Here is a 26,807-nt window from a genome sequence, read left to right as displayed (position 1 = left end):
TGATAAGGTGCTACATCAAAGTAAATTGCACAATTTAGGAGCTCATGGTATTGGGGTAATGTATTAGCATGGACTGAGGATTGGTTAACCACACTGACTGTTGCTGAGTCCTCACTTGGAGTGCTGTATACAATGTTAGCTCCCATATTTAATGAAGGATAAACCAACATCGGAGACCATTCAAAACAGATTCACTTAGGTGCTTCAAGGATGAAAGAGTTGACCTATCAAGAATAGATAAGCAGGGGTGATCTTATGGAAACAAGATTCTGATGAGCTTGACAGAGTAGATGTTGACTAGATCTTCTAGCACCAGTGAAGTCTTAAACCAGGGGACATTACTAAGGGAACATTCATTTTAAAAAACGTGAAGAATTGTTTACTCAGTGAATGGCTAGAATTTTCTCACCTAAACAATTGTGAAAGTTAAATGTGGGAGGGGAATGGTTGGGTTACTCTTCAGAGGGTTGTTCTGGCTTGTTGGGCTGAAGGGCCTGTTTCCACATAGTAGGGAATCTGCTATTCTATCTCAAATTATTTTAAAAGAGGGCAGATAGATTTTTGAAATATTGAGCAGTTGAAGGCTATGCGGATCAAGCATAAAAGAGGTGTTGAGGTCTGGGTTGGCCCAGACATGATCTGATAGAATGGGGGAACAAGCTGAAGGGAATGAATGCCCTACTCCTGCTCCGATTCCTTGAGGTTCCTTTTCATTTTTTTTTTGTTTCCAAAGAAGAGCGTGATACAATGTGCTCAAGATCTCAGATGTTGTGAAAAAGTGGTGTTTATGTACTGATTCAGATGGCATTGATTCATCAATCACAGCTATTCAGTCATGAGTAGGAAGGCAATTCCCTCCATGAATAAAGGAAATCCACTGTAGAGCTCACACAAAGGGAATTCTTGCCCTCAGTGAACTCTCCCATCACATTACCCAACATATCAGCTAAAGCAGGACACACTGCGCATGCTCTAGTCAACAAGGCGACCTTCGGGTGATTGATGTCAGCAACGGACCAATGAAAGGACGGTGGGCGGTGTTGGAGGACCTAGCAGGAGGTTGGTCCTCCAACCAATCAAAGTGAATGAAGGGCGGAGCTAAACTAAACCATGTGATCACCCTCGCGCGCGGCGCAGAGTCGCTGAAATGAATGTTCGGGAAGTTCTGGAGAGAAAGGATACGGTAAGGAAAGAAATAAACTGGGAAACCGGAGAAAAACTGTGTTGCTACAAGCGGAGAGGTTTTACAAACAAATTGTGCACATCGGAAAACACAAATTTGAACGTCCCAGTCCCGTGTTTGCAGTAAATGAGGAATGGCCTCAGCAGAGCTGCAGGCCTGAGTGAGCGCCGCCATCTTTATTCGGGACAAAGATTCACTGGACACGTGCGGAACCGCCATATTTGTAGGGGGCAAGGTGCAGCCAGGCGCATGTGCAGCCTTTCTCTATATGGAGTCATTCGGATCATAGCAGCCAATTCAGCTCTGATTGACCTCTGGGCTCCCTCATCACCACTTTGTCAATATTTAGCTTCCTCAGTCTCGAACCATGGGTGTATTTTGGCCTGTTTAGACCTGTATTATTACGAAAATGAGTTTTTCACTGCGGCCCAGCCCCTGACCATGTACTGCTCTATTATCAGATTACTTTTTTTCTTTTTCATTCCCTGTAATCCATTTTGCACTCCATGAAACATCAACTGTGTTTCTCCTTCCACAGATACCAGTGATTAATGCCAAAGCCCTGTTGTTTGTGGAGAGGGTGATGTTTGACTTTCTTGTACAGCTGCAGTTTGTGTGGTGAAGGTGCTCTCACAGTGTGGTTGGGTAAGAGACATTACAGATTATTCATTACAGCAACAGTAAAGATCTGAAGATAATGTCCAAATCAAGAACAGTTTGTAGTTTTATTATCATGCTTATTTCATAAAAATACTATTGAGTACTTTAGATATAAGGCCAGAGATGGACGTTTTAAGTCAGGTGATATTAGGTCAGGTGACCAAAAGCATTGCCAAAAAGCAGGTTTTGAGGGATGTCTTAAAGGTGGAAAGCAGACCTGTGAGGTTTTGTCTGCAAATTCCAGACCATGCTGCTTTAGTAACTGTAGAATCAGCCACAAAGTTGAAGTAATGAATTAACAAATCGTTGGGAGTCTCAAAGAAAATGGGTTGAGACCTCGACAAAGAATGTGTGGTGCAGGGAGCTAGGGATGATAACAGCCAGGAATCAAATCAAGAATGAGAATTCTAAATTGTTGTTGCTTATGAATAGGAGCCTTTTGACTGATGAACATGTTTGGGGAGAAGTGAGCATGTGGGTGATAGAGCTTTCATTTTTTCTTGAGACTACAGGGAGTTTGAATTTGGGAGGCTGGCCAGGAGTGTTTTTGGATAATTAAGTCTGGAGATAACACACGATGGATGAGAGTTTCAGTATATGAACTGAGATGAGGGTGGAATCAGCTAGAAGTAATGGTGTTGTAGTGGGGCTGGGCTGTCACTCTCACCTCACCTCTGGATTCAGCTGGTTGTCAGGTTGTGAATCAGGGCGGTAACACAATCGGGAGCTGAGTGGCCCTGGTGGAGCCTAAAATGAGTGTCACTCAGCTGGCTGTTGCTGAGCAGCTGCTGCTTGATAGCCCTGTTGATGACATCTTCCATTACTTTACTGCTGATCGAGTGTGGACTGACAGAGGGAAATTGCCTGGGTTGGATTGCCCTGTGTTTTTGTGTTGAACATGCCTGGGCAATGTTCCACATTGCCAGTCGATACCAGTGCTGGAGCGGTACATGGCTTGGTGGGTGGCAAGTTCTGGAGCACAAGCTATCAGTATTATTTCCAGAATGTTAGCAGGACCCATAGCCTTTACACTACTTAACCATTTCTCGATATTATTCGAACTAAATTGAACTGGCTTAAAACTCACATCTGTGACGATAGGAACCACTGGAGAAGGCTGAGATGGATCATCTCACTTTGCATCTGGCTGAAAATTACTGCAAATGCTGTCATCTTATCTTTTGCATGGATGTGTGAAACCCCTCCATCTGTAAAGGAGGGGATATCTGTGGTGCTTCCTGCAATGAGTTGTTTAATTGTCCATTACCATTCACAACTGGGTGTGGCAGAGCTCTGATCTGATCCATTGGTTGTGGGATCACCTAGCTCTGTTGCTTGCTGCTGATGCTGTTTGATTATGCAGATAGTCCTGCTTGGTAGCTTCACCAGGTTGGCACTTCATTTTTAGGTCTGCCTAGTGCTGCTCATAGCATGCTGTCCTTTCCTGTCCATTGTGATGGGTGTGTGCGGGATGTACAAACCCATGAGATTACAGATTGTGCTGGAGTACAGTTCTGCTGCTGCTGTTATCCCACAGTCCCTCCGAGAGATCCAGTTTGAGTTCCTACATCTGTCCCATTTAGCACGGTGATAGTACCACTCAGCACAATGGAGGTTTTTCTCAACTTTAAGGTGAGGCTTTGTCTCCAAAAAGACTGTGGGATGGTCGCTCTTACCGATACTGTCATGGACAAATGCATTTGCAGCTGGCAGATTTATACTGATAAGATCTGGTATGTTTTTCCCTCTTGCTGGTTCCGTTACCGCCTGCTGCAAACCCAGTTGAGCAGCTATGTCCTTGAGGACCCGACCAGCTCAGTCAGTAATCCTGCTACTGAGCTCCTCTTGGTAGAGGACATTGAAATTCTGTACCCAGAGTAGGCTTGTCACCATTTTATTGCCTCAGTGCTTCCTCCAAGTGTTATTCAACATGGAGGAGCACTGATTCATCAGCTATGGGAGAATGGTACGTGGTAATCAGCAGGAGCCATGAGACTTTCTGGTGCCCAAAGTAAATGCTGAGTACTCCCAGGGCAAATCCTCCATGTCTGTACACTACTGTGCCATCACCTCTGCCTGGTCTGTCCTGCTGGGGTGACAGGACATATCCAGAGATTTCAGGAGAAAGTGAAGACTGCAGATACTGGAGATCAGAGTCGAGAGTGTGGTGCTGGAAAAAAACAGCAGGTCAGGCTGATGAAGGGCTTAAGCTCGAAGCATCGATTCTCCTGCTCCTCGGATGTTGCCTGACCTGTTGTGCTTTTCCATCATCACACTCTCTATCGAGGGATGGTGATGGTGGTGTCTGGCCATTATCTTCAAGGGATTAGTCTGTGAGTATGACTATGTCAGGCTGTTCCTTGACTAATCTGTGAGACAGCTCGCCACGTTTTGGCCCAAAAAAAAAACAGATGTTAGTGAGCAGGATGTTGCAGAGTCGAGAGGGCTGATTCTGTGGTTGTATTTTCTAATGCCTTGTTAGATGCCAAGTGGTCCATCCAGTTTCATTCCTTTGTTGAGACTTTGCAGTGATTAATACAGTGAGTAGCTTGTTGGGTGACTGTCAGGTTGGCAGGATTTTTTCGCCATTGACAATGGTTCCATGGAGATCAGGAGATTCCTAATTCCAGTCATTTTTTCTTGAATTCAGATTCTACCATCTGCCGAGCTGGGATTCGGACAAGGATTTCAGTTGTACAGTTTAATATTCTGGATAAAAGTTAAATATATTAGGTTTGTTCACTCATTTTAAATATCACTAACCCTGGTTTTGTTTCTTTGTAAACACTGTCCATCATCCTGTCTCCTTCATCCTGCCCTCCAACAACAAGAGCAAGGAGCACATGGAGTTTCTCTGTCACTAAGACTGAGACAATCCGATCAGCTGCCTCTGCTGCTTCCCTCCCTCCCACTAGCCCACCGAGACAAACTGCCTCACATGGTGTTCCTGGTTTTTGTCCCAAACTTCCATCTTTCTCCAGTCTCTTGTCAAGCCTTATCAGAGCTCACCTTGATCTTTTACAAGTCTCGCTAAACTACAGACATTCCAACTCTGTTTCCTCCTCATCACTCCCCCTCGCCAATTCACAGGTATTGTTCCTTGTTCTGTCTGTCTGTCTTTACTGGTTATGTCCTTCTCATCCATTCTGCAAAAAAAAACTAACATTTGACTTCACCATCATTTGTAAATCCTGCTCCATCTCCACTCTCCCTTCCCTTTCTGAATTCCTTGTATTTGGTGTCCCTCAAGGATCTATGCTTGGTCCTTCCTGTTTCTCACCTACGCACTGCCAGGAGGTGACATCGTCCAAAAGCACTGTGTTAGGTTTCACATGTACACTGACAATGCCCAGCTCTCCCTCCCCATCATCCCTCTCCATTGCTCCACTGTTACTCTGTTATCAAACTGCTTATCACACTCCCATTACTCGATTAGCTGCAATTTCCTCCAATGAAACATTGTAATGGGAAAGCCCATTGCCGTCAGTTGCTATTACAAATTCCTTTCCCTTACTGCTGCGCCCCTCCCTCTCACTGGGTGCAGTCTGAGGTAGAACTAGACTCTTCACAATATTGCTGTCATATCTGTAACCCCAAGGTGACCTTCTGATCAGACATCTACGCAATCACAAACACCAGGAATACCAATCTCTAAAATGTTGCTTGTCTCCACCTCACCCCAGCTCCATTGCTACTGAAACCCCATACCCGTGTCGGTGATGCCTTAAACTTGATGAATCTGAAACAGAACCCTTGATTTTGTGACTGACCCAGAATCTGCTAGCTTTCAGTGTTTCCTGCACAATTCCCCCCCCCCCCCCCCGCCCCCCCATCCCTTTGTGGTGCAGCTTCCTACAGTTTCCACCATGTAAATAGCACTCTGTTCTTTTATTATCTCCTCCAAAAAGACCAACTTCACATCTTCCCAAATTATACTCCATCTAGCAACTTGTTGCCCGCTTCTCCTGTGCATCTCTCACTCTTCACAATTCTCTTAGAACTTTACAATTATGCCTTTTGTAGGATCTCCCCCACCCCCATTCTTCTAAACATTTACCGGGAGCACTGGGTAGTGTGAAGCATGCAGAGTTGCTCTGTTTTTAGAGATACTCTATGGGAGGAGCTTGCTGCCCATTGGTCAGAATGGAGGCAACTTGCCCATCAAGTTGCATGAGGACCTTTCCCACCCCATGTCTTATTGATGAGGCACAGCGGCAGCACGGAAGGTAGAAAAAAAGAAGCTATTCCTGTTCTGCAGATCCCACTGGCTCTTGGAATATTCTGTCCCATGTGTCAAAGATCTGCCCTGTTCAGTCACATAAAGTTCTAAGGTGGAAACTCTGAGAAACCCACACAGATTTCCCTCTGTACTGATTGCTGACCTCCACAAGGGGTAATGTGTCCAGTCATCCTGGGCCAGGAGGAGGGGATGGTGTGAGTTTCTAACCTGAACTGACAGTGATGGATTTTATAAACTTGTCCACCTGTAGTATCCTGTAAAACATTCAGATGGTAATCTCAGTCATTGTAACACCAAACTCTGATTGAATTAGTCAATTTATCAGGACCTGGATATTTGCATTTTGTGTGAGTATTGCAATCCATCTGAATCCCATTTGCTGCATAATAGTTCTCCTTTGAATCTTCCCAAACCTTTAATGTGTGTCCTGTAATCCTTGTATAATGAGCTGATGGGTGTAAGGTTTATTATTATAACGGGTAACTTTTGTAACCCTCTCTGTCACAGCTCCTCTCAATTTCCTTTGCTACAAGGAGAACACCTCAGTTTCCCCAAACCCCTGATTCCCCAATGTCTGTATGCTCTCTATAAGGCACACATCAGGATTGTGTTGGAACATTCGCCACTTGCCTGCATCAGTGCAGCCCCCAACAATATTAAAGAAAGTGAACATCCTCCAGGACAAAGCACTGTGCCTGAGTGGTGTCCCATCCACCACCTTCAGCATTCCCTCTCCACATCCCAGAGACACAGTGGCATCACTGTGTAAAAGGTAAAGGCAGCATTGTCCTACCAGATCATAGGGCTGCTCTCTCATTAGGGAGGAAACTGGAGCCCCTGGAAGAAACCCATGCAGACACTGGGAGAATGTGCAAGTCCCACAGAGACAGTTGTCCAAAGCTGGAATCGAACCTGGGGACCTGCCACCCTAAAATTGTAATTTGTTTCACAACTACTACTTCCTCTGATAGTTCATTCCACACATAAACCATTGTCTGAACAAAAATTAAAAAAAATTCCCGTAAGCCTTTTTAAAGCCTTTCTGCTGTCACCTTAAAAGGTATGTACCCAGTCTTGAATCGTGTCCCTTCCTGGAAAGGACACCTGCTGGTCACATTACTGATACCACCCCTCCATGAATTATGAAACGTCTAATAAGGTCACTCCTCAGCCTCCTGCGCGCCAGTGAAAGAAATCGCAGCCTATCCAGCCTCTGTCTATAATTCAAACTATCCATTCCCATCAACATCCTGGTAAATCTCTTCTGAATCCGCTCCAACTACATAATGTCCTCCCGATATCAGCATGACCAGAACTGGACACAGAATTCCAGAAAAGGCCTCCCCAACATCCAAAATAATGTCCCATCTCTTGTACTCTAAGGTCTGAGCAATGAAGGCAAGTGTGCCAAGCACCTTCTTAACCACCCTGTCTACATGTGACACAGACTTGAAAGACCCGAACCCCTCGGCCTCTTTGTTCCATGTCACTACTCGAGGCCCTGTTTTTAATTAGTGTCAGTCTGCCATCGTTTGTTTTATCAAGATGTAATATTTTGCATTTATTCCAATCCAAAAAACCCAAAAAACCCTGAGCATTAAAGACAATAGGAGTATACTTAAGAGGGAAATCAGGAGAGCAAAAAGGGGACATGAGATAGCTTTAGCAAATAGGGTTATGAATAATCCCAAGGGTGTTTATAAATACATTAAGAACAAAAGGGTAACTCGAGAGAGAATAGGGCTCCTCAAAGATCAGTAAGGTAGCGTACGCATGGAGCCGCAGGAGATGGGAGCGATACTAACTGAATATTTTGCATCTGTGTTTACTGTGGAGAAGGACATGGGCAATATAGAATGTGGGGAAATAGATGTCGACATGTTAAATATGTCCATCTTACAGAGGAGGATGTGCTGGGTGTCTTGTAACCGTTAAAGCTTGGTTAATCCCCAGCACCTAATCGGGTGAACCCTAGAACTCTGGGAAGCTGGGAATGTGATTGCTGGGCCTCTTGCTGAGATATTTGTATCATCGATTATCACAGGTGAGCTGCCAAAAGACTAGAGGTTGGTTAACGTGGTGCCGCTATTTAAGAAAGGTGGTAAGGACAAGCCAGGGAACTATCGACTGGTGAGCCTGACATTGATGCTGGGCAAGTTGTTGGAGGGAATCCTGAGGAACACGATGCGCGTGTATTCTGAAAAGCAAGGACTGATTAGTGATCGTCAGCATGACTATGTGCATGGGAAATCATGTCTCAAAATGTGATTGAGTTATTTGAAGATGTATCAAAGAGGATTGATGAGGGCAGAGAGGTGGACATGATCTATGGAATTCAGTAAGGCGCTTGACAAGGTTCCCCATGGAAGACTGGTTAGCAAGGTTAGATCTCATGGAATACAGGGAGAACTAGCCGTTTGGACATAGAACGAGCTCAAATGTAGAAGACAGGGTGGTGTTGGAGGATTGTTTTTCAGATTGGAGGCATGTGACCAGTGGAATGCTGGGTCCACTACTTTTTGTCGTTTATATATATGATTTAGATATGAGCATAGGAGGTACAGTTAGTAAGTTTGCAGATGACACCAAAATTGGAGGTATAGTGGACAGCGAAGAGGGTTACCTCAGATTACAACAGGATGTTGTTCAGATGGGTGAGAAGTGGCAGATGGAGTTTAATTCCGATATATCTGACGTGCTGCGTTTTGGAAAAGCAAATCTTAACAGGACTGATACACTTAGTGGCAAATTCCTAGATAGTGTTGATGAACAAAGATATCTTGCAGTGCAGGTTCATATTTCCTTGAACGTAGAGTTGCAGGTGGATAGGATATTGAAGAAAGTGTTAGGAATACATTCCTTTATTGATCAGAGCATTGAGTATAGATGTTGGAAGGTCATGTACAGGACATTGGTTAGGCCTCTTTTGGAACATTGTGTGCAATTCTGTTCTCCACCAATCAGAAGAATGTTGTGAAATTTGAAAGGGTTCAAAAAAGATTTACAAGGATATTGCCAGGATTTTAGGGTTTGAACTGCAGGAAGAGAGCAAAAAGGTTGGGGCTTTTTTTTCCCTGGAGCATCAGAGTGAGGGGTGACCTCCATAGTTGTTTATAAAATCATTAGTAACATGGATAGGGTAAACAGACTTTGGGGGGATAGGCCATGGGAAATTGCCTACAGTGTTCAGGGATGTGCAGGTTAGGGGGATTGGCCATGGGAAATTGCCTACAGTGTTCAGGGATGTGCAGGTTAGGGGGATTGGCCATGGGAAATTGCCCCATAGTGTTCAGGGATGTGCAGGTTGGGGGGATTGGCCATGGGAAATTGCCCACAGTGTTCAGGGATGTGCAGGTTGGGGGGATTGTCCATGGGAAATTGCCCACAGTGTTCAGGGATGTGCAGGTTGGGGGGATTGGCCATGGGAAATTGCCTACAGTGTTCAGGGATGTGCAGGTTGGGGGGATTGGCCATGGGAAATTGCCAATATTGTTCAGGGATGTGCAGGTTGCGGGGATTAGCCATGGGAAATTGCCCCATAGTGTTCAGGGATGTGCAGGTTGGGGGAATTGGCCATGGGAAATTGCCGACAGTGTTCAGGGATGTGCAGGTTGGGGGGATTGGGCATGGGAAATTGCCCATAGTGTTCAGGGATGTGCAGGTTGGGGGAATTGGCCATGGGAAATTGCCTACAGTGTTCAGGGATGTGCAGGTTGGTAGGATTGGCCATGGGAAATTGCCCACAGTGTTCAGGGATGTGCAGGTTGGGGGGATTGTCCATGGGAAATTGCCCACAGTGTTCAGGGATGTGCAGGCGAGGGGGATTGGCCATGGGAAATTGCCTACAGTGTTCAGGGATGTGCAGGTTGGGGGGATTGGCCATGGGAAATTGCCCATATTGTTCAGGGATGTGCAGGTTGCTGGGATTGGCCATGGGAAATTGCCCCATAGTGTTCAGGGATGTGCAGGTTGGGGCGATTGGCCATGGGAAATTGCCTACAGTGTTCAGGGATGTGCAGGTTGGGGGGATTGACCATGGGAAATTGCCCCATAGTGTTCAGGGATGTGCAGGTTAGGGGGATTGACCATGTGAAATTGCCTACAGTGTTCAGGGATGTGCAGGTTGGGGGGATTGGCCATGGGAAATTGCCTACAGTGTTCAGGGATGTGCAGGTTGGGGGGATTGGCCATGGGAAATTGCCCCATAGTGTTCAGGGATGTGCAGGTTAGGGGGATTGGCCATGGGAAATTGCCTACAGTGTTCAGGGATGTGCAGGTTGGGGGGATTGGCCATGGGAAATTGCCTACAGTGTTCAGGGATGTGCAGGTTGGGGGGATTGGCCATGGGAAATTGCCCCATAGTGTTCAGGGATGTGCAGGTTAGGGGGATTGACCATGGGAAATTGCCTACAGTGTTCAGGGATGTGCAGGCGAGGGGGATTGGCCATGGGAAATGCAGCGTTACAGGGGTAAGATAGGAGGCTCTGAGGGTCAGTGTGGATGTGATGGGCCGAATGGCCTGCTTCCACACTTGGGATTCTCTGACGATAATTCAACTCGTTTTAAAATAGTTGGTGCTCAAAATTGGACAAAGGTGAATTTTGACAGTACAAGGCAAGAACTTTCAATATTTCTTTGCAACCCCCAGGTAAAGGGACGGCTGGAAAGTGGGAACATAAGAACAGAAGGATCAGGAGTAGGCCATCTGGTCCCTCAAGCCTGCACTGCCATTCAATAAGTTCAGGGCTGAGCTTTTCATGGCCTCAGCTCCACTTTCCTGCTCCCTCACCACCCTTAATTCCTTTCCTGTTTGCAAATCTACATTTTGCCTTAAAGGCATTCAAGTTGATAATGTCAACTGCTGCACTCAGCAGGGAATTCCACAGATTCATAACCCTTTAGCTGAAGAAGTTCCTCCTCAACTCTGTCCTAAATCAGATACCCCCTTATTTTGACGCTATGCTCTCTCGGCTGACCCGCCCCTCCCCCAATGGAAATAACCTCCCTGCTTCTATCTTATCTATTCACTTCTTAATTTTATTTTTTCCAATACAACCTCCCATTCTTCTAAATCCCAACAAGTATAGTCTCAGTCTATTCAATCTTTCCACATACACCAACCTTCTCAACTCCTGACTCAAACTAGTGACCCTCCTCTGTATCCCCTCCAGTGTCAGTACATCCTTGCTGAAGTAAGGAGATCAAACCTGTACATAGTACTCCAGGTGTGGCCTCACCAGCACCCTGTACAGCTGCAGCATAACCATCCCTCTAGCAAGGAAGGTCAATAGACCCTTCACCATCTCTTTTAGTCCCCTGGGATGCATTCCATCACGGCCAGGAGACCCATGTATTTTTGGGCTGTTATCTTTCCCAACACTACCTCTTTACTGAGAATGACTGTTTCCATGTCCTCATCTGCCATTGCCTCCATAGGCCTGTGAAAATGAGATAACAAGAGTACATAGACAGTATGTTCCTGTTAAGGCCAAGTCTGGTAGGTGTAGAGAATGCTGTGTGTCTAGAGAAATTGAGGGTCTGGTCAAAAAGATGAAGGAGGGATATGGCAGGTACAGACAACTGGGTTTGAGTGAATCCCTTGGAGTATAGGGGCAGTAGGAGTACACTTAAGGGAAAACAGGAGGGCAAAAAGCATGCATGAGATAGCTTTGGGGGGAAAGAGGTTTAAGGACAATCCAAAGAGATTCTACAAAACACGAAGGACAAAAGAGTAACCAGGCAGAGATCAACAAGGCTGTCTGTGGAACCACAGAAGGTGGGAGAGATACTATCTGAGGATTTCATGTCAGCTTTTACTGGAAGAGGATATGGAAGCTAGAGACTTTAGAGAAATAAATAGTGATAACTTGACAACTGTCCATATTACAGACGAGGTTGTACTGGGTGTCTTACACATAAAGCTGAGTAAACCTGTGGGACCAGATCAGGTGTATCCCAAATCTTTGTGGGAAGTTAGGGAAGTGATTGCCAGGCCCTCACTGAGATATTTCTATCACTGATAGCCACAGGTGAGGTGTTGCGAGAAAGGCGATGAGGAAAGGCCAGGGAACAATACACTGGGGAGTCTGAAGTTAGTGGCAGACAAGGTGTTGGAAGGAATTCTGAAGGACAGGTTTATATGTAATTGGAAAGGCAAGAAGTGATTAGGGATAGTCAGCATGGCTTTGTACATAAATCACTAACTTGGACTTCAGAAAGACATTCAAAAAGGTTCCACATAACAGACTGGTTAGCGAGTTATACACCATGGGATACGGAGAGAACCAGCCATTTGGATACAAATTGGCTGTAAGGTTGGAGATGGAGGGGAGTGCTTTTCGGACTGGAGGCCTGTGATGAGCAATATGGTGTAAGGATCGGTGCTGGGTCCACTGCTTTTCATCATTTATATCAGTGATTTCTATGTGAATATGAGGTATAGTTAGTGGGTTTACAGTAGACATCAAAATTGGAGGCGCACTGGACAGCAAGGAAGGTTACCTCAGAGTACAATGGGACTTCAACCAAATGGGCTGAGGATTGTCAGATCGAGTTTATTTCAGATAAATGTGAGATACTCCATTTTGGAAAAGCAAGTGAGGGCAGGAATTATACACTTAATGGGAAGGTCCTGGGGATTGTTGCTGAATAAAGAGACCTTGGAGTGCAGGTTCATAGTTCCTTGAAAGTGGAACCATAGGCAGGGTAGTGAAGAAGGTGTTTGGTGTACTTGCCTTTACTCGTCAGTGCATTCAGTAGTGGAGTTGGGACGCCATTTTGCGGCTGCACAGCACATTGATTCAGCCACTTCTGGAATTCTGCTTTCAGTCCTGGTCTCTCTGCTATCGGAATGATATTGTGAAACTTGAAAGGGTTCAGAAAAGATCCGCAAAGATGTTGCCAGGGTTGAGGGTTTGAGCTATGTATGTAGAGGGTGAATAGGCTGGGGCTGTTTTCCCTGGAGCATCGGATACAATTGTGAGGAACATGGATAGGGTGAAATCCCAGGATCTTATTCACAGGATATGTGAGTCCAAAGCTTGCGGGCACAGGCTTCACGTGTGAGGGATAAGATTTAAAAGGGATCTAAGGAGTAATGTTTCTAGCTGAACATGGTACGTTTAAGGAATGAGCTGCCAGAGAAAGTGTGGAAGCTGGTACAATTACCCAATTATGCCTTTGAGATGTTGTATGTGATTAGCAAAAGTTTAGAAGGATATAGGCCAAGTGCTGGCATATGGGATGAGATTAATTTAGGATATCTGGTCGGCAATGACAAGTTGGATCGAAGGGTCTGTTTCTCTGCTGTACATCTTTATGGCACTAATAAAATTAAGATGGGTTTCTCTTTTATGGAGAGTTAACAGAAGGTCAGATAATTCTCCTTGGAGCTGAGAAGGTTAGGCAGTGATTTTGCCCAGGAGCAGATTTGTTTCCAGGATATTTAATTTACAGAGAGACAGAGGGAGAAATTATTAATGTCACAATTTTTAGTAACTACCTTCCGGTAACTGGCAAATAATGCAGGTTAAAAATGTGAAGATTATTTTACTCACTAAGTTCTGATCATCTGGAACAGTTTGACCGAGAGCTGGATGCAGATTCAGTAGTTATTGGCAAAACAAATTTGGAATTTAACTTTTTTAAGGAAGGATTTGGAGGGCTACAGACAAATGGGAGGTGAGTTGGGATAGACTGGCACCATCTCCAGAGGGACAGAGTACAGCCCCATTGGGCTGAATAGCCACAAACCCCTGTGCTCTGTTACTGCCCCATTCACTGTGAATGATGAAGCTCATCCCAGGGCAGAGTCAAAGAGACCTACAGCATGGAATTAGACCCTTTGGTCAAACTGGTCAATGACGACCAGATATCCTAAACTAATCTAGTCCCATTTGCCAACACTTGGCACGTATCCCTCTACACCCTTACTATTCACATACCCATCCAGGTGCCAAATGGTGCAATTGTACCAGACCAATAGGAGAAATGGCGTGATCCTCCAGCCAATGGGAGTGAATTGGGGTGGGTCCAGCAGGCCAACTTGTGGCCATAAGCTGTGCAGGCTCAGTGTCCCGGTGGGGGGGGTGGGGGGGGGGGGACCTAGTGAGTGTGAGAGACTGCAATGTCTGGGGAAGAAATGGAGCTATTGTGGACTGGGAGTGTTTATAAACAAACGGTTTAAAGCTGCTAGACCTGAATTAGAAATTCCCGGTAAATTAGAACCAAAAGAACTGCGGATGCTTTAAATCTCACACAACAACCAAAAGGTACTGGAAAAGCTCAGCAGGTCTGGCAGCATCTGTGAAGAGAAATCAGAGTTAACGTTTTGGATCCGCTGACCCTTCCTCAGAACTGATCTTACTGAAAAGAAATGTCGGTTTATATGCAGAAGGTAGGGGTTAAGGAGTAAATGATAGGTGGTGATAGAGTCCAAAGAGATGGGAGCAGTTGGACAAAGGAGTGGATAACGATCTGACAGGGGGAGGGTGAATAGCTGTTTATGTGGACTGTTAGTGGCTAACCATAGGTAATGTGTAATGGTAGGCTATGTGATCACAAGGCCTGGTATGTGGGTTAAGAGGCTAGGGCGCTAGGACATTGGAGAGTTCAGGACCTAAAATTATTGAATTTGATACTGGGGCTAGAGGGGTGCAGGGTCCCCTAGTAGAAGATGGGGTGTTGTTCTTCCAACTTGCGTGAACGTGTGGCGCTGGAAAATCATAGCAGGTCAGGCAGCATTTCAGGAGCAAGAGAATCGACGTTTTGGGCATATTATTTTCATCAGGAATGCCGGGATTGTAGGGGGAGGGGGAGTAGTAAGAGGGCCGATAAATAAATAAGAGGGATGCGTGGGGTTGGTGGGAAGGGAGCTAGGAAGGCAATAGGTAGATGTAGGTGGAGTGTAATGGAGAGAGGGTGGAGTGGATAATTGGAAAGGAAGATGGACAGGTGGGACAGTTCAAGAGGGCGGTGTCGATTTGGAGGGTTGGATCTGGGATAAGGCAGGGGATGGGAGATGAGGAAACCTTGATTCTGTGGTTAAAGGGTCCCAATGAGGATGATGAGGTTTTCTTTCTCCAGGCGTCGGGGGGCTGGGATTTGTTGGTGGAGGTGGTCCAGGACTTGCATGTCCTTGGCCGAGTGGGTGGGGAAGTTGAAGTGTTCGACCACAGGATGGGTAGGGTTGGTTGGTGCATGCATCGCAGAAATGTTCCTTGGAACATTCTGCAAGTTGGTGTCCTGACTCCCCAGTGAAGAGGAGACCACATCGAAAGCAAAGGCCATAATAGGCGAGGTGTTTGGATGTGCAGGAAATACTCTGCTGGATGTGGAAGGGTCCTTTGGAAGTGAGGGAGGAGGTGTGGGCACAGGTTTTACACCTCTTGCATTGGCAAGTGAAGGGGCTGGGAGTTGGGTTGTTGGGGAGCATGGATCTGACTTGGAATTCACAGTGAATGGTCTCTGTGGAATGCTGAAAGGAATGGAGAGGGAAATATATCTCTGGTGGAATCTGATTGTAGGTGGTGGAAATGGCAGAGGATGATGCATTGAATCTGGGTGAAAAGTGAGAACTGGGGGGTTCTATACTTGCTGCAGTTGGAGAGGTGTGGTTCACTGGCAGAGGTGTGGGAAGTGGTGGGGATGGACTGGAGAGTATTGTAGACCACATGGGAGGGGAAATTGCAGTCCTTGAAACACGGGGCGTTTTGGTATGTTTCTGGAGTGTTCTGCCAGCTTGCATCAAGCTTCCTTGGAACACTGCAGTAAGCATGAGACAGATGTTGGCCAGGAAACAGACTCGTGTGTTAAAGTGACAGGCAACTGGAAGTTCAGGGTCTGTTTTGCAACAGAACGTAGATCATCAGCTGCCATTTCCAGCACCTCCACTGAGATGCTGCCAGACACAGGTTCCTGTCCCCTCCATTAACAGCTATGCACCCTCCCAGCCAGATTGTTATCCCACTCCTTTGTCTTTCCTGTCTCTCTTTGGGCTCTGTCCCCACCTATTATTTACCCTTTAAACCCTATCTCCTGCAGTCCAAAGATATGCAGGTTAGGTGAATTGGCCAAGCTAAATTTCCCGTCGTGCTCAGGGATGTATAGGTTAGGTGCATTATTCAGGAGAAATGTCGAATAATAGGGTCGGGGAATGAGTTTGGTTGAGAAACTCTTCAGAGGGTGGGTGTGGACTTGTTAGGCCGAATGGCCTGTTACCACACTGGAGGGATTCTAATTTTCCCATCTGTTGTCGGTTCTGAGGAAGGGTCACTGGACCCGGAATGACCCTGGGTGTGTGCAGGAGGAGGAAACGGGAAAGGGGAGTTGGATCCGGTTTAGACTGGGAGGGTTTAATTACACTCTGTACATGTAGTTAGGCCTGAATTAGAAACTCTTGTCCCACGTTTACAGCAAATGGGAAAATGGCTGTGGCCCTCAGGCGATGATGGGTCCTGGGTTATGGCCACCATCTTTATTGGGGGCAAGGTACAGCGAGGCACATGGATATGTTCTCTTCCTGGGTGGGGAAGGGGTGATTTCAAGAGGAGCATTTACACACCAAACACATACCAAGAGAAGTGTTTGCCTTCACTATTCATCTTGCATTGACTGTGAGCTTTGTTTTTTGAATTCATTTTATAGAATATTAATTGAGAATAATTGAGACAGGGATCTCAAAAGCAATTTTCTATCGTCAGCAGGGTCATCAGGATCTGAATACCATTGACATTTAACTGTGGAAGGAGAAAGGTGTGTCTGTTCTTTCTGTGGGAAAGTATCTATTATTTTAAGCAAAAATTAGAAAGATGTTCAAATTAGTGGTTGGATCACCCTTGGGGTTTGTGCTCTGCAGCTGAGGAAGGAGATATTGCCCTGAGAGGAAGCACAGATTTATCCAAATTACACCTCGTCTCTTTATAGGAACTGTCAGATTTGGTCCCAGTCACCCACTTCATGATGTTAACCTGTAAACTCCTTATTTTCAATTCACTGCAAACTTCTCATTAAAATTCCTTATGGACTCAAATTCCAGCACCATTTCAGGTGGAATGTTCCAGATTCTGACAACTGTCTGTTCATTCAGAAACTGCTGAAGTCCATGTTCTCTCAGGGGTTACAAAGGGCTGAATTGAAAGATGAGGTGCTGTCCCTGAGCTCCCATTGAGATACACTGGAACAGTACAGGAGGCTGAGGGCAGTGTAGGTATGAGCAGACAATGAAAATGACAGGGCTGCACTGTGACGGCTGCTTAGCTCAATGAGAGTGTTTTGGAGTTGGATGTAAACAGACGGAGGGGAGACAGGGAGAAGGTGAACCTCAGCTTCAGTTTTATTTCAGGTCATTCAGAAATTCACATGGTCCCAATGGGAACAGCCAGTTTGTAAGTGAAACCTGCTGAGTTTTTTTTAAGTTTTTAAAAGTATAAAATGTCAGCTTAAGTAAAGATCGGGCCTTTAGATTATAATGGAAATGTTTGAAATGAAGAAAGGTTGCTAGCTCATTTAAATTCTCTTAATGAGAGTAACTAGCTGAAACTAGACAGACATTGTGACAGGAGCCCTCAGACCTGTGGTATGCTCCTGTTGTACAATTTGGGAAATAAGGGACGCTTCCAGTCTCCCTGATGGTTGTGTGTGCAGGAAGTGTGTCCATCTGCAGCTACTGGGAAACTGCTTTTCAGACCTTGAGCTGAGAGTGGACTCACTGTTGAGAATCTGCAATACTAAGAATGTTATGGACAGCACGTTTAGTGAGTTAGTCACGCTGCAGGTGAGAGTTACACAGGCAGAAAGGGAATGGGTGACCATCAGATCAAGTAAAAGGCTCAGGAAGAAAGTGCAGGACACCCCAGTGATCATTCCCCTTCTCAAACAGATATTGTGCACCGCTTGGGATTCTATAACGGGGGGAACAGGTGGAGTGGACTCCCATGGGAAATCAGCAACAGCCAGGTTCATGACACCACAGATAGCTCCGCTGCACAGAACTGGAGGAAGGAGAATGGCAGAGCTGTAGTGACAGGGGATCCACTAGTCAGGGTCAGAGACAGGCGTGTCTGTGGCCACAGACATGAATCCAGGACAGTGGAATTGAATCCAGGTCCATTTATTGATAAGTGCACAGACCAATAAATGTCAGCGTCCCAAATGCAACCTTCAGCACTTGACCACCCTGAAGCTCTACTTTCCAGGGACTGTGCACTTGTTCTGAATCCTTCAGAAGGATTGAAGGGGACAGGGAGAAAACAGGAACAGGGTTGTGTTGTAGATCTACAAAATAACGGTCATCCTCCCCTCTCGGTCTCCCCCCTCTCTCTCCCATCCCCCATCATGCCTCTTCCCCACCACAGGGAAAAGACCTGTGTATTTACCCTATCTATGCCCCTACTGATTTTATAAACCTCTATAAGGTCATCCATCAGCCTCTGACGCTCCAGGGAAAAGTGTATTTATCCTCTCCCTGTAGCTCAAATCCTCCAACCCTAGCAACATGCTTGTAATTCTTTTCTGGCCACTTTCAACTTTCACAATATTGTTTTGATAGGAAGGAGACCAGAATTGCACGCAATATTCCAACTGTGGCCTAACCAATGTCCTGTACAGCTGCAATATGACCTCCCAACTCCTATACTCAATGCTCTGACCAATAAAGGAAAGCATACTAAACACCTTCCTCACTATCCTATCTACCTGCGATTCTGCTTTCAACGAGCTATGAATCTGCACTCCAAGGTCTCTTTGTTCAGCAGCACTCCCGAGGACATTACCATTAAGTGTATACATCTGCTAATATTTGCTTTCCCAAAATGCAGCACCTCATATTTATCTAAATTAAACTCCATCTGCCAGTCCTCAGCACATTCAACCATCTGATCAAGATTCCGTTGTAATCTGAGGTCATCCTCTTCACTGTCCACTGCACCTCCAATTTTGGTGTCATCTTACTAACAATACTTCCTATATTCACATCCAAATCATTGATATAAATTATGAAAATTAGTGGATCCAGCACCGATCCTTTGTGGCACCCCACTGGTCACAGGTCTCCAATCTGAAAATCAACCTTCCACCACCACCCTCTGTCTTCTACCTTTGAGCCAGTTTTGTATCCAAATGGCTAGTTCTCTCTGTATTCCATGAGATCAACCTTGCTAACCAGTCTCCCATGGGGAAACTTGTTGAACCTTACTGAAGTCCATGTAGATCATTTCCACCGCTTTGCCCTCATGAATCCTCTTTGTTACTTCAAAAAAATTGACTCAAGTTCATGAGACGTGATTTCTCATACACAAAGCCGTTATTAATATCCAGGACTTAACTCTGTACATTGGGATCTGTGTCACCCAGTTATGGGTGTTAATGTTCTGGATAAAGTTCACGAACACCAGGTTTGTGTTAGTGACTGTGTATTGAGTCATGTTAATATCACCCACACAGGTAAGTTCCATTTGAAAGGCAGTCCCTATATCCCGAACCCCGCTGCCATCTGCTCTGTCTCCATCCCCACCATAGACAGTAAGTGGGAGGAGCTCATGGAGTTTCCATGTGAGAGAGATTGAGAAATTCTTCCCTTCTTTCCACTAGCCCACATGGTGGTAGTGTCCTTACCTCTGAACCAGGAGGATCGGGCTCAGAATTGAGTAACAGCATCTTTGAAAAGGCCGAATGGAAAACGTGCCCAAGCCACAAGGCCATGCTGTCTCCGAGCTGTCCCTGCCTGAGCCTCAACAGAACCTTCCTGTAGTTTTTCTCCTGTCAGACTCTCCCATTGCTCAGTTTGTCCAGGGTCCCCTCCTACTGCTGCACTGATCCTGTACCTCACTGACCTGTCCATCCCCCAGTGTCCTCCACATTCATTCATTGTTTACAATCTCCAGCCCTGCCCCCTCCACCCTATTGGGCAGCTACTGCTGTCAATCACCCAGCTTTGTGTGTGATCTGGAGCATGTGCTGTAGGAGGGGAGACCAGTGCATGGGCGTAGTGCTGGCCAATTCTTAGTGTATGTGCAGGGCTGGTCAGGGCCAGGAGGGAGGCTGTGCGTGTGTGGGGTTAATCTGTCATTGGCAGTTTCCTCCCTCTAGGAACAGGACCCAGGGAAATGGCCCCTGCCCTGATATCGTGACAAGTGGTCGGCTATCGGGGGGTGGGGGGGGGGGGTGCATTTTGCAGAAAGTTATCAGAACTCGTGTGAAGATTCAGGAATGTTATGGAAAGGAACACAGATGGGCCTGCAATTAAAGTTCTACTTTGGTTCATCTTAGTTCAATCAGATATGATTTGGCCAGTGTGTGCAGGATGGTTCTCATCAGAGGGTCCGTGTGGGGGAGATAAATAAAATGTTCCAGATTGGGGAAAAAATCAGTTTGGTTCTGACCAGGAAGGAAACCCTGGGAGTTGGTAGGAGGATTCACCAACATCCAGGAGGCTCCGACTAAGACACATTGATTTGATTAGATTAGATTTCCTACAGTGTGGAAACAGGCCCTTCGGCCCAACCAGTCCACTCTGACCGTCGGAAGAGTAACCCACCCAGACTCCTTTCCCTCTGACTAATGCATCTAACACTATGGGCAATTTAGCATGGCCAATTCACCTGACCTGCGCATACTTGGATTGTGGGAGGAAACCTTTTTTTGGTTCTTAGTCTGCAGGCAGGAGCTAGAGAAGAGAGAGTGCGTGAGAACTGGGTGTGGAGGAAAAGGAGTGAGGAGATTGGTTTGGATTTCAGTTCACAGAAGAGAGCAATTGTGAGACTGAGATTTAAAACTTTGGGGGAACAAAAACTACAATTTAATACTATCACTGTCTTATGAATTTCCATCCTGTGTTAACGGTGGTGACCTGTTTTCTCTGTTGTAGGTTTCTGAAAGGGCGGATTTGTGGATGAGAAATTCAAATTGAACTTCCTGTTCAGTTTTGATAGTTACTTGATCCGTGCCGATCTGAATATCATTGGCCTTTTCATGTGGAAGGAAAGGTGTGTATTCTGTCCATGGGCGAATATTTCAAATGTCAGTGTGACTGGAAACATTACTGAGACACAGCCAAGTCCATGTTAGCGTGGTGACTGTGGAGAGAGCGTTCATTTGTTGTTTAAAGTCTGAAAAAACATGGCACATTTCCCAGGAACAATTAAGCTACAGATTTGTTTTGTATGAGGACAAGGTTTTAATTAATCATGCAACCAGAAAGAGACCAGGATACCTGCAGCATGGAACAAACGATGAAAACGGGATTGTTGTAAAGGAGTTAATTATCGGTCATGGATTGTAATCCATTGACGTTGTCACGTCAGTTCCAATGCCGTGGGGAAAGACTGGAAATGTGATGAATGTAATGTAGGTTTCAGTTATTAAACTGTAAAAAGGTGCAGATGAAATTTACAGGGATGATGCCAGGGCTCAGGGGTCTGAGTTAAACGGAGAGGTTGGACAAGCGAGGATTTTTTTTGTTTAGAGCAGTGGAAACAGAGGGGGGGATGTTTTCTGGAAGTGTATAAGACCATGAGAGGCCTGGGTAAGGGGAATGCACTCCGTCTCTTTCCCCAGGGAATCAAGGAGTGGAGGGCATCAGTTTACGGTTAGAGGAGAAATTATAAAAGGGAACGTGAGGGGCAACTGTTTTACACAGAGGATAGTATGTATATGGACTGATCTGCCAGTGGAAGCGGTTGAGACATTTGGACAATACATGGATAGCAAAGGGTCAGAAGCAGATGGGCCAAATGCAGGGAAATGGGGTTCGCGTGGATGGACATTCTAATTGGCATGGGCCAGTTTGGGCCAAAGAGCCTGTCTCTGCTGTAGGACTCTGACTCAAAGTATATTTACTATTTCTCCCGCTATCTCTGGTAGTACCCTGATGTATTCCATCAGGGCAAAGAGACTTGTCTACCTTTAGCTCCATTAGCTTGCCCAGCTCTAACTCTCTCGTGACAATGGTTGTTTCTTGGTCCTGACCTTCCTCAGTCTCCTTGTCAATTACTGGCATATTCTTCGTATCCTCCACTGTGAAGACTGACTGCTGTGTCCTCATATTCCTGAACCCTGTTGGATAGGAATAACTAGGCACACAACTCTGAGAGGTCTTCTTTGAGTCTTTATTGATGAGACATGGCAGTTACCTGGATAGTGTACATGCAGAACACCTCCAGGCAGCATCAGGTATCTCCCCGTCTGTCCGATGTGCCGCTCCCATTCTTATACCTTTGTGGTTTGTGGTTTTGAATGGACGTTGTCTCTCAATATTATCTCCATGGCAACGGCAGTTAAAAAGTCTAGTTCAGTTCAGCACTTTGTGGTTAAACCACATACCCCTCCCCCACGCCCCGTGGCTCAGTCAGGTATCTGACAGGCACTTCAGTTTCAATGGGGCTGTCTGTCAGGATTCTGATGTTAAAGAACCGGTATTGGAGCGGGGTGGGCAAAGTTAAAAGCCACAAATCACCAAGTTGTAGTCCAACAGGTTTATTTGGAAGTAGAAGCTTTTGGAGTGTGCTGTGATTTGTAACTTGATCAGGATTATCTCTATGGTAACAGTTAAGTACTTCAACAATTACAGAGGCCATATGTTCCCCACACAATAGGTTCCCTTCTAGCAGTGTAAACTGCGATTCTGGCCCTGGGGATAGCTACTCAATCCCATCTCGCTTTCTGTTGATCTTTAAAGTTTTTCTAATCTCCTAGTTTCTCCTTTGTCTTTATCAATTTGTATGCTTTCTATTTCAATTTGATAGACTCCCTTATTTCCTTAGCTTCCCATGGCTGATTACTCCTTTTCCTACAGTCCTTCCTTTTCACTGATATATACTTTTGCTGAGCAGTTTGAAAAATTCTTTTATATTCCTTCACTGTCTGTCAACTGTCCCACCCTAAAGTCTTTGCTTCCAGTCTACATTAGCCAACTCCTGCCTCATCCTATTGTAGTCTCCTTTGTTTAAGCACAGGATCTTGGGATTGGATTTAATCTTCCCGCTTTCCAACTGTATTCTAAATTCAACCATACTTATCACAAGTCTTTTATCAGATTACGAGGTGAGGCGATGTTACCTAAGTGTTTTGGTTTTCATCGTCAGAGACCTTGGCTTTGTAATAAAGTACAGGATAGATATTCAAAACAGAGTATTCTGGACGGTGTGAATGTACTACACAATCCAAAACCAAAAATCACTGTCTCGCCTCAGTTCACATGATTTGGAGATGCCGGTGTTGGACTGGGGTGTACAAAGTTAAAAACTCACAACACCAGTTATAGTCCCTCAGGTTTAATTGGAAGCACACTAGATTTCAGAGCGTTGTTCCTTCATCATGATCCAATTAAATCTGTTGGACTATAACCTATTTAACTCACCTCAGTTTAAAATTGAAAAATCATTATCTCCCACATGCTTCCTTACTATCTAAGTTTGGAACGCTAATCCACCTGACTATCCTGCTTTTTTCGAAAATCTCCTTTGGTGAAGGTGGTGAGTGTTAGATTCAGCTTTCCAGTTATTACCGTAAGAAGATAAGCACTGGGCACAGGAGAGGCAATGCAGCCCTTCGAACCAGCTCCACCATTTAATACAGTGATAATTGAGCTCACATCGGTCTCAGCTGGAATTTCCCACTTGCTCCCTCTCTCACCCTTCATCTCATTGCAAATTCAACATCTGTATCTCTTCAGTAAATTTGCTCATTGTCCTGGCATCCACCGCATTTTGAATAGGGAATTCCACAGATTCACAGCACATTGAGATAGGTACATTCTTCTTCATGAGAATGGAATAGAATCCCTACAGTGCAGAAACAGGGTAATCGTCCATGGAGTCCACACCAATCCTATAATGAGCATCCCAGTCAGACTCACCCATTCCCTGTATTTCCCATGGTTAATGGCTTTACCTGCATAGGCATGGTCACTGTGGGAATTTAGCATCGCCAATCCACTTAACCTGCACATCTTTGGACTGAGAGATGAAACTGGAGCACCCAGAGGAAACCCGCACAGACACAGGGAGAACGTGTGAACTCCACACAGTTGCCTGAGGCTGAATCAAATCCAGGTCCCTGACGCTGTGAGTCAGCAATGCTAACCATTGAGCCACCTCTGCTTAAAATCTGCTCCTGCTATTAACCTCGCCACACCCCAGTTGGCTGAATCTATATTCCTTACATCAGAAAATCAGGTTGTGGAAGCAGGTGTCTCAGTAAAACCCAGTGACAGTCCATATGTTCTGTGTGTCTGAATGGGGATCCTATACACAACACCCTCCAGTCCACACTATCCATTAACTTTCCAGAGACAGGGCTCCAGTGGCTTCATGGGGACTACAACTCCCACAATCCCAGAGGCAGAGACCACACGTGTGTGGGGAAACCTGGCACTGTACATGTACAGAATGTGGGCGGGTTTTGGAGCATGTGCTTTGGGTAAATATACTTTGCGGAAAGCTTTTCACTCTGTGATTGGCTGGAGGAGGAATGTATCTGCTCATAGTATTGATCTGTTGGAGGAGGGGGTCAAAGTGTCACTACTCCCATGTAGGACCACTCTCCATCCCCAACTCATTGTAATGGTGGGAATCAACTAATGGGAAACAAAGAAGGATCTGACCCATTCTCCCAGACTGAATGTTCCTCTTCTGTCCAGGATCTGCCACCTCCTTGTCTGTTTCTTTTTGTTTCATTCTGCTGTTACATTATTGACTTGCGGCAACTGAAGGGAAAAGAAATGAACCCAGAAAGGGTGCAGAGTCGAACCAGGGACGGGAAGTGGTGGCATGGATCTGTTTATCAGCAACTCCATGAGAATGGGGAGGGTGTACATTAGGGGCTAGCAGAATCAGAATGGTCGGAGAGAGTAAGTGGACTGGAGGGTTACAGCTTTGAGGGAAGAAAGGGGAAAAAGATATTCCAGAGAAACAGGAATTGTCTGTTCTGAATTTCTAATCTGTACATATTCCTTTATACAGGGTGCAAGATGGTGAAGATTTGCAGACTAAAATCTCAAAATCACGTGTAGATCATGATTAAGTTCACCAGCATTTGAAGAAGCAAAGATAGAGAATCACTCGGCCAAAATCCTTCAACACTCTCCTCACAGCATTTTCGATCTATCTGCACCAAATGGACTGTGAATTGTACAAGACAGCAGCTCACGATCATCTTCTCAAGGGTAACGAGAGATGGGGAATAAATGCTGGCCGAGACAGTGATGCCCATATCCTGGAAATGGTTTATTTCTCGAGTTGCTGAAACCCAGTTGATGTTACTGCAGGATGATGAGGGGTGCTGAGTGCACCCTCCAGGAGGCAGCACCATCACATTACTCCTGCCTACACCCACACAGTAACACGGCAACGTCACTGGAACAAAAGGCAGTGAAACCAAAGGGGGACTTAGATATAGTTCTTCGAGGTAAAGTCATGAAAGGGGATTGGAACACAGCAGGAACAGGAGACTGAGCTGGATGGTTAGCTGTTTCCCACTGAATGGTGGAGCAGGATTGAAAGGCTGAATGGTCTCCTCCTGCTGCTATCTCCCAGGTATGTATATAGCCATGGAGCCCGGATAGGAAGGAGTGGGCAGGGATTCTCCAGGAGATTGCACGTCCACATCAGTTTTCAGTGAGTGTTGGTTTGATGGATTTTATTTAACTATTGTCTTTTACATTAAAAAAAAACAAATTTGCAAACCTTGTGTTAAAGATTATTCCACAATAAATAAAAGTAAAAGAATTGAAACTATCTGAACATAACAGTTTTTAAAATTTCAAGTGCCCTTTAGAAGAAAATCATGTCTATTCCTGGACACCATCACTTTCCAGTTACTCAGGCTCGAGGGAAATATTCCCTCCCTGTCTGAACCTTTGGTTTGATTTAACTGCTTTTCAGTTCTCCTTCTGTGAGCTGTGAAGCATTCTTTTTCCCCCCCTTTCTCCTACCCAGACGTGTTATCACACACAGCTGAACAACCTTCCCACCATCAAAATCATCATTACCCCATTTTGCTTTTGGTTAATCACCCGCAGTAAACCACCCGTGTAAACAATTGAATATTTATAAACAAGGCCCATGACGGGCAAAGCAAACCATTACAAGTGACAGAGTGAGAAGGGACTAAATCAAAGTAGAGTTGGGGGTGAGGGGGCAGCGGTGGAGATAAAGCACTGTATCCCCTGCGGTGCCCACCTCTATCTGAAGGCATCAAGAGCATTGATACACACCACATGCTCCTTCTCCAAGGACACCCTGCTGTGCAGCCTTTATCCTCAATCATAGAATAGAATTCAAAGTTTGTGAGAAGATTTGTAGCTTGGGTGCTGTCTTTGGGCTGTGGGAGGAAACCAGAGCACCTGGAGAGGAGCCCATTATCATGGGGAGAATGTGGGAACTCCACATTGACCAAGGCTGGTCTCCAACCTTGTACGTGGTTCTGTGAAGCAGCAGTGTTACGATCATAATTTAAATCAAAACAGGTGATCATTGCTTATTGTCACATTGTTGTTTGTGGAGACTTACTGCCCAGAGAGACACCCTGAGGTTCAGAAAGTGGCAATATAATTTCTGTCAACTCCAGCCCAGTTAATGTGATTAACAACCACAACATCAGTACTCCAACAGTGTCATCATGAACAAGGTCCAGTCCTGACTCTGATGAACAGTAATGTCAGAATCAGAGTACTGCAGTGATGTGTGACCTCTACCCCACACGGAGCAGGTGGATGACCACTTACTGGAC

General features: G+C 45.5%; 1 long non-coding RNA gene across 1 annotated transcript; it reads left to right on the top strand.

The window, feature by feature from the left end:
• The first annotated feature begins 1,132 nt into the window (after positions 1–1,132).
• LOC148148425 (uncharacterized) lies at positions 1,133–25,790 on the top strand. The gene is made up of 4 exons (XR_015759070.1): positions 1,133–1,183; positions 1,722–1,828; positions 20,947–21,064; positions 25,040–25,790. It is a non-coding gene; the product is annotated as an uncharacterized LOC148148425 (long non-coding RNA).
• Positions 25,791–26,807: the final 1,017 nt, after the last annotated feature.

This window comes from Chiloscyllium plagiosum, unplaced genomic scaffold (assembly GCF_037043375.1).
Source record: "Chiloscyllium plagiosum isolate Xiang-an unplaced genomic scaffold, Cpla_swu_hap1 HiC_scaffold_13, whole genome shotgun sequence".
NCBI classification, from domain to species: domain Eukaryota; kingdom Metazoa; phylum Chordata; class Chondrichthyes; order Orectolobiformes; family Hemiscylliidae; genus Chiloscyllium; species Chiloscyllium plagiosum.
The sequence above is the reverse complement of the archived record's forward strand: the minus strand, read 5'-3'. Positions and strand labels throughout refer to the sequence as shown.